Source organism: Lathyrus oleraceus, chromosome 6, assembly GCF_024323335.1.
Source record: "Lathyrus oleraceus cultivar Zhongwan6 chromosome 6, CAAS_Psat_ZW6_1.0, whole genome shotgun sequence".
Classification (NCBI taxonomy): domain Eukaryota; kingdom Viridiplantae; phylum Streptophyta; class Magnoliopsida; order Fabales; family Fabaceae; genus Lathyrus; species Lathyrus oleraceus.
In genome coordinates this window covers 17563966-17564874 of record NC_066584.1, presented here as the reverse complement: position 1 = coordinate 17564874, position 909 = coordinate 17563966, and the positions used below count along the sequence as shown (strand labels likewise).

The following is a 909-nucleotide window of genomic DNA, read 5'->3' as shown; positions in this document are numbered from 1 at the left end:
ATCGCAAGATGAACCGCATTCAAGTATTGCTCCGCCCGCAATCGAAGCAAACAACTTTGAACTTAAACCTTCGTTGTTGCAGGCTGTGCAACAGAACCAATTCTCTGGAAATCTTACCGAAGATCCAAACCTTCATTTATCCGTATTTGTCCAATACGCTGATACTGTTAAAGCTAATGGTGTCACTTCAGAGGCAATTCGACTTCGTCTTTTTCCTTTCTCATTAAGAGATAGCGCTAGAAGATGGCTTCAATCTCTTCCTTCCAACTCAGTCACCACATGGAACGAGTTGAAGAAAGTTTTTCTTGCCCGATATTTTCCGCCAAGCAAAACAGCTATGTTAAGAGCCCAGATAAACGGATTTAAACAGAAAGACAACGAGTCTCTTTTCGAAGCATGGGAAAGATACAAAGACATGATGAGACTTTGCCCACACCATGGTTTGGAAGACTGGTTAGTAATTCACACATTTTATAATGGTCTCTTATACAACACAAGGTTAACAATAGACGCCGCTGCAGGTGGTGCACTAATGAACAAACCTTATGCTGATGCTTACCAGCTTATCGAGAGCATGGCCCAAAACCACTATCAGTGGGGAACCGAACGAACGAATGTGGAAAAACCTCAACCGAAAACTGGTATGTACGAGATAAGTAACCTTGATCACGTCAATGCAAAAGTGGATGCTTTGGTCCAGAAAATTGAAAGTTTAAACGTATCACCTCCAGCAGCCGTGGTTGCTATAACTCAGAATTGCGAGGTCTGTGGAATCCAAGGCCACACTCCTGCGGAATGTCAACTCTTGACTGGAATCCAAACAGAGCAAGTAAACTATGCTCAAGGAAGCCCCTATTCGAATACCTATAACCCAAATTGGAAGAACCATCCAAACTTCTCATATAAGAG

The 909-nt window shown here is 42.6% G+C and overlaps 1 pseudogene; it reads right to left on the bottom strand.

Moving 5' to 3' along the window:
• Positions 1–344: 344 nt before the first annotated feature.
• Positions 345–444, bottom strand: LOC127099003 (uncharacterized; annotated as a pseudogene).
• Positions 445–909: the final 465 nt, after the last annotated feature.